The sequence below is a fragment of the Octodon degus genome, unplaced genomic scaffold (genome assembly GCF_000260255.1).
Source record: "Octodon degus isolate 3935 unplaced genomic scaffold, OctDeg1.0 scaffold00018, whole genome shotgun sequence".
In the NCBI taxonomy this organism is placed as follows: Eukaryota; Metazoa; Chordata; class Mammalia; order Rodentia; family Octodontidae; genus Octodon; species Octodon degus.
In genome coordinates, this window is record NW_004524594.1 from 15,925,504 (window position 1) to 15,932,110 (window position 6,607).

Here is a 6,607-nt window from a genome sequence, read left to right on the forward strand (position 1 = left end):
CAGGGACTGCGGTTCAATCCCCCAGCACCACATGCCAGCCAGGCCTGCCCCCTGGTGGGCTGAGCTGCCCCCCCACATAAATAAAAATTAAAAAAAACAAAAAACAAAAAACAAACATTTACAAGTTATTCATATTACCAGATATACAAGTTCATTCCCTTTCCCCAGTATCTATTGTAACCTTCAGATTCCATTTTCTCTTTCAGGTTCTCACATTAAGGAGATAATACGATGCTTGAACATGTGGATCTGATTATTTTACTTAAGTATGTGCTGTCTAGTTGCATCCATTTACTGACAAAAGATTCAAATTTATCCTGTTTTATAGTGAATAATATTCCATTGTGTGAAAATACCACATCTTCTTTATCCATTCTTTAGTTGATGGGCATCTGGGGTATTTGCAGAATTTGGCTGTGACAAATTGCCCTGCTATAAACATGGGTGCACATATATCGCTGTCATGTGAGGATCACACTGCACTTCCTTTTTTTTTTGGCCAGTGCTGCAGAGGAGACCTGGGGCCTTGCACCTGCTGAGCAGGTACACAGCCACTCAGCTACATCCGGGCTCCAAGTCCTTTGATTTTGGGTGCCCATACCCCACTTGGCCAGGTGTTTACAGATTACAATGAAGAACGAGCTGAACAGAAGAGAGCACAACACCCCAGAGATTGGGAGAAATGGACAAATCCCAGAAATATGTTCAACTCTGGAGAGCTCACTTTCATGATGGGACCAACCCTTAACTTCTCTACCATCATTTCCCCCCCCCCTCTTCTTCCTTGATCGCTTGCTGCTTCCTTGGCCAATACTTTTATCATTCTGTTTCCTGGAGAACAGGCAAGGATCGTAGGTTTTTCTCAGACATAGCCATTCAAGTTTGCTTCTTGATATGAGACTTTCAAAACTTGTCTTGAAGAGGTATTTATTTATAAATAAATTAATTAAATAAAAATAAAAGTTTATTTATTTATTTATTTATTTATTTTGTGGTACTGGGGATTGAACTCAGGACCTTGTGCTTGTCAGACAAGCACTTATTCTACTGAGCTATCTCCCTGGTCCTGTGCCAAGTTTTAGATGATTGGGGTCAGGGGAGGAGACATCTCCATGCCATATTGTCCTGTGCTTCCTTTCAGAGGTCGGCACATTGAGATTTCCTTTTTGCGAGCCATCTCCTGTGTCTATGCCCAGCAACCCATGACACTTGGCATCTCCTGTGTGACTTAAGTGACACTCTTGTTTCAGTGGCCTCTTAGGGCAGTGTCAGAAAAGAAAGCAAAATCAGCAGAATATCCATTCCTAACTATGTGTATGGTTGTCTGTTTTGCCTCCATTGCATTATCCAATGGCTCACAGAACTCTGTTTCTGCGTGTGAAGATGCTCTCACTATGTCCATCGCTTCTTGTGTGGTGCAACTTCAACAGGTCCCTTCAATGCGCAGTTCACTGGTTTAAGCCCAAGTTACTGCTCATGTTGTGTTCCATTTTTTACTTCCCTGATTTTGGTAGGGCTTGTTGCCTTTGATCACTTAGTAGAGAATTTCACTCTTGCATCTTTTTAAAAAATTTTTTTGGTGGTACCAGGGGTCAAACTCAGGACCGTGAGCTTGCTAGGCAAGCACTTATTCCACTGAGCTATCTCCCCAGCCCCAAATGATGTATCTTTAGTAAGAACTGAATGTCAACCATCTGTAATGTAGAGCATAAACTTCCAGGTGTGTCTTTACCGTGTCATGGCTGATGCGAGCCTTTCATCATGTGTGTGACTCCACATAAGTTGTCGGGGGCAAGAATGTTTTTGATTCCCTTTTAGGGATTTGTGTTTCTATTGTTGCTGGGTTTTTTTTTTCTTTTTAAAAGAGAATAAAAATAGTAAAAGAAAAAACCATTAGGAATGATACAGAATTTCACTAAACAAAACATTAGGAATTCCTTTTGGTTCTCCGACATGGGCACGCCACAGAGGGATGTTACTATCAAGTCTGATGTCCCCAACACCATCTTACCAGGGAAACATGAAGATTATACTGCATCCTGTGGCTCCAAGAAAAAAGATGATCAATACTGCATGCGTGAGTACTTGAGAATGAGTGGCATATATCGGGCTTTGACAGTGATGGATCTCATGGGACAACTTGACCGCATGACTAGAGAAGAAATTCTGACATTTATTAAGTTGTGCCAACATGAGTGTGGTGGAATGAGCGCTAGCATCGGGCACGATCCTCACCTTTTGTACACTCTTAGTGCTGTCCAGATTCTTACTTTGTACAATATGTATGTTGTACAATAGTATTAATGTTATTGATGTAAATAAAGCTGTAGAGTATGTTCAAAGTCTACGGAAAGAGGACGGATCCTTTGCTGGAGATATTTGGTGAGACATTGATGCAAGATTCTTTTTTTTTTTGGGGGGGGAAGGCATGGCTACTTTGGCTCTTTTGGGGGAAGCTTGATGCTATTAACGTGGTAAAGACAATTGAATTTGTCTTATCCTGTATGAACTTTGATGGTGGATTTGGTTGCAGGCCAGGTTCTGAATCTCATGCTGGACAGAGCTATTGTTTGTTTGTTTTTTATGTTTTATTTTTTAAGGAATGGTCTACAGGGTGTTCAGGGTCTCACTACTAGATCGGACTTGGAGTGATCTGCCTGCTTACAGCCTCCCAAGAGCTGAGATTACAGACGCGTGCCACCACGCCCAGTCTCAATTGCTGTCTCAGTGTGCCCCAGGGACAGGGCCAGCATGGCAGGCCCAGGAATCGAACCCCCAGCCCCTGCGCCTGCTTGCAGGCACTTTAATCCACTGAGCTATTTGGCCGGCCCTGGACAGATCTATTGTTGCACAGGACTCCTGGCTATTACTAATCAGTTACATCAAGTAAATTCTGATTACTTGGTTGGTGGCTTTGTGAGAGACAGTTAACTTTGGGTGGACTCAATGGAAGACCAGAGAAGTTGCCAGATGTGTGCTATTCATGGCAGGTTTTAGTATCCTTAAAGATAATTGGAAGGCTGCGTTGGATGGACAGAGAGAAACTGTCAGTTTTCTACTACAGAGAAACTGTAGTTTTATATTAGCATGTCAAGATGAAGAAACTGGGGGTTTTGCAGACAGGCCAGGAGATATGGTAGACCCTTTTCATGCATTCTTTGTCATTGCTGAATTATTACTTCTGGGAGAAGAACAAATTAAACCTGTTAGTCCTGTTTTTTGCATGCCTGAAGAAGTGCTTCAGAGAGTGAAGGTTCACCCTGAACCAGTGAGCTACATTTGTTGATTCAGAGTAAAGAATGCGCAGTGGTTTGTGCCATCTCAGCATTTCTGTATTTAAAGTGCTTATTGAGCTCAAAAAATATCTGCTGTTAATATTTTGTACATTGTATTAAATTAATTCTAATAAATTATTATATATACTGTAAAATAAAAAATAGGAATTCAGCAATGGTTGTTTTATTGCATAATATAGGCAGATAGCCTTCAAATTTGTTTCAATTACCAGATATAAGCATGCAAAATTGGTAAAAAAAAAAAAAGTTTAAAAAGTTATAAGAAATTACAAAGGGAGAAGGAAAAAAAAGCATTAACTGCTCCTTTCAACAGACCAGCAGAAATCACGGATGCAAGGCATCACTCCATCCAGTCACACTGGTGTCACGTGGCTCTCTTGGGGCTCTTCTTTCCCAACAGAAACCTCGCCCCCTGCCAAGTCCACTCACTCTCCTGCTCCTGCATGCAATGTTTCATCTTCCCATGTGTGGAAATTAATGACCCTCGTCATCTTCTGTGTGAACTGGTTCAGTGGCATCTTAGCTCTTGGATGTCACCTTTGGCAGTGTCCAAAAATAAAGTGAAATCTTCAAAATATTTCATTGTTTTCCTAATATGTGTATGCTTGTCTGTTTTACTTTAGTTGGAACATCAAATACTTCACAGACCTCTGGGTTGTGGGGTTTTTTGTTGTTGTTGTTGTTTTGTCCTAGTCTATGCAGCTTTTCCTGCTGCAAATTTGTTGTCTCCACAGTATTTCAGACCTCCAGTGGGAGCACCCAGCACTCAGTGGGAAGTCACTGGAACATGTATATAATTTGTGTGTGTTTTGTTAAATTTGTGATAATGTAAGGCAACATATGCGCATACTGTCTTCGAGTTGTTACTACCACAGTGCATATTCCCTGCCTTTACCTTTGCCCCTCCTCCCTTTCCCCCAAGTAGGCAATGCATGACCTTTGTGGCATTTCTGATTCCATACTGTTTTGGTATTAAATTTTTTTTTTTCGTCAAAACTCATGTAGAATCTGCTTCATAATGTACCATGAAGTAGAAGTATCTAGAAAATTTAAGATGTTTGCAGGGGGCTCTATCTTGGTAAATGGGCTAATGCTTTCATAGTATTAAAGATTTAATGTAGTTATTTTAACTACATCACTGCTGTAACTACCAGTTTGGCAAAGTGTTGCAGTCAGGGTTTGCAAGGAATAGAGTTAATATAGGATACACAACTTATAGGATTATTTGATAACATCGACCCAAAACATCAAATGCAGAAGAGTGGAAGTGAACTCTCCATGCAGCAGAGACCCAAACAATTAAGCTGAGGGCCTGGCTCCCATGGCAATGTGCTGTATGAGTTCAGCTGAAGACTTAGGTAGAGCCCCTGGCAATCTCCTCCACAAGTCCAGCTGGAAGTCCGGAGCCCACAATAATGTCTCAAGGAAATCATGTCATATCAAGAACAGGGAAGCCCCAAAGGTTAGTGGTGGAAGCTAGAAAGTCTGCACCAGCAGAATGAAGGATCTGCGCCACCAGGCTGAGGGATCTGCACTGGATCCAGGAGGGGACAATCAAAGTAAGTACCATAACTCCCCTGAAAAGCACCACAGTGCTGGAGCTCCCCCAACAATGAAAGCAGCCGAGTTCATACGGCAAAAGTCAGCATGACAAACTTCGCCAAGGAATTCAACAGCACACTATCTTTCCCTCTAGTTCTACATTTTATATTCTTGGCAGCAATTCTCGGGGGGGGGGGCATCAACACCCAGAGCCATGCTGACTCAGTTCAGCTGGGTGTGACAAGCTGACTTAGCCCTTCCACCGCAGGTCCCCTCTCCCATGTGGTGGTGGTGGGGTGGGGCTCTGCTTTGTATCACTTCTCTCCCTTCATCACAGTCACACTGCTGGAATACACTCTTCAAAAAATAAAACAAAATGAGACAACATGCCAAATGGTTATCGCTTACTACTCACATCTAGAAAATGCAGTCTACCCACATGGGACACAAAGTACATGGGCTGATTGGGACAGGCGGAATGGAAGTGGATACAAGGTCCACAAGGAAAGTTACAAATGCTGTATGTATATATTTATTGCCAGCACTCAGGTGATGGTTTCAAGGCTTTATTTTATTTTATTTTATTTTATTTTCAGAACCAGGGATTGAACTCAGGCCCTTGTGTTTGCCAGGGAAGCACTTATTCCACTGAGCCATCTCCCCGGCCCCTTCAAGGCTTTAAAAAGCATGAATTCTCCACATATTGTCACACCTCACTCTACTGGTTTTTTTATTTTTTTATTTTTTTATTTATGTGTGTGTGTGTGGCCAGCTCAGCCCACCAGGGGGCAGGGCTGGCTGGCATGTGGTGCTGGGGGATTGAACCATGGTCCCTGTGCTTTAGCTACAGCTTGTTCTAAGTAGGTGCTTTAGACCACTGAGCCATCACACCAGCCCTTCACTCTACTGTTTTCCCACAAATTCTAAGCAGAAAAAACATACATGACAATCCCAATCTATTCATTTCTGCTTTAACTGCCATTACAGAATAGCCATCAAGCAAGAGAATACTGAGGCAGCATCTTCTGCAGACACTAGCCCTCCCCTCTCCGTGGCGATGGTCTGCCAGGACTAGTCCTACTTAGCTCATTACAGGGTCTTGTTTTCAGTCAAACAAAGTCAGTATACTGAATACTACACTTTGGTCTTAGTTTGATTAGGTAAGTGTGGTAGTTGGTACATTGTGTCAGCTTGAGGAAGCTTGGCTGGACCACTCCCTAGGGGCCTTGCTCTGTAGGGCAGAGAGGGCCGGCTCTGGGGCACGATTGGTTCCACCCTAGGGTGTGACAGGGCAGCCCCAGAGTGAGTCAGCACAAAAAGTGTATACAAAGGAGTTAAGGAAGGCTTGTCTGTTGGCCACCCCACCTCAGCTTCCTTGGAGAAGTCCCAGTCTTTGGAGGAGCCATGCCGCTCTTCTTTGCAGTAGACTTGACGGATGCCACAGCTGCTGCTCCTCCTCTGCTCTTCATTGTTTTCTGCTGCCATGAGCTGCTAATGTTTGCCTTGGAGCCAGCAGAATATGGACTTAAACCTCCACAAACTGTGAGCTAAATAAACGTTTCCTTTCTTAATTTTGAGTGTCAGGTATTTGTCCCAGCAATGGGTGAAAAGTAACTAAGACAGTAAGGATGAAAATTTATCAGCTGTGTGTCCCTCAAAGCTACAGCCTGCTGTGGATCCACCACTGCTGCTCTGGAAGTTACACTTTGAAGTAACGTTTCTCTCTCTCTCTCTCTCTCTCTCTCTCTCTCTCTCTCTCTCTCTCTCTC

The 6,607-nt window shown here is 43.0% G+C and overlaps 1 pseudogene; it reads left to right on the forward strand.

The window, feature by feature from the left end:
* The first annotated feature begins 1,953 nt into the window (after positions 1-1,953).
* On the forward strand, positions 1,954-3,286 carry LOC101578593 (annotated as a pseudogene).
* The last annotated feature ends 3,321 nt before the right edge of the window (positions 3,287-6,607 follow it).